We start from the raw sequence: 890 nt of genomic DNA, 5'->3' as shown, positions 1-890 counted from the left end.
GCAAACACCTACTCAGATAGAAAGAATCAAAGGGTCTAACTTTATTCCTGAAAATCAAGGAAGTGTATTATGAAAAAAACCCACAGAAGGTAGTCAGAGGAACATAGTTATCCTATCTTCAGGGCTTGTGCATGTTTTTCAGGGAATTTATTAACAGCCATGTTTGGGAGAACTTGAGCTATATTATCCATGTTTGGGAGAACTTGAGCTATATTATATGCTCTTTAGATAGTGCATTGGTGTAAGGTAAATATAATTGAGACTTCTAACAAACGTTATCTGCCTTTATCCAGCCAATATGCAATCTTTGAAAAAAAGCAGGTGGTGTCCAAACTCAGAGAGTCACCAACCACACTGCAGTTAGTTTTCTTCATGCTGTTTGTGACTTCTGAGATATGTTAGAATGAGAACTGTTGCTAGCATTACAAAAAATGTACTTTTGTGAGAAGTGGGGGATCAGAACATACCATCAATATTATCCACGTAACTCAATTTGCTCAGGGTGACAATGATCCAGGTACTTTTTTTTGACTTCAATACAATTAAGCTAAATTGTATTTGTAGGGACTGAGAAGTGAAGAAAGATCCTGAGTCACATCTGCAAATAAAGTATAGAAAAATGAGAGAAAAAGAGTAGCTAAAATGAGATTATATCTCACATTTGTAAAGAAGATACTATTTTATTCACAATTGCACTTAATGAGCTAAAATAAGAGAGTTTTGTAAATCTGGTGATTCAGCATGCAAAACTCATACTATTATTAGTAATTAATAGCATTTCTTGCTGATTTAATTTAGAAATGAACTAGAAGAGACACCTAAAAGAAAAGGAAATAGAATAATTTGCAGGTAAAAAATTTAAAAGCACCTAAAGTGAATCTACAAGAAGG

This window comes from Struthio camelus, chromosome 3 (genome assembly GCF_040807025.1).
Source record: "Struthio camelus isolate bStrCam1 chromosome 3, bStrCam1.hap1, whole genome shotgun sequence".
NCBI classification, from domain to species: Eukaryota; Metazoa; Chordata; class Aves; order Struthioniformes; family Struthionidae; genus Struthio; species Struthio camelus.
This window is presented reverse-complemented; position numbering follows the sequence as displayed.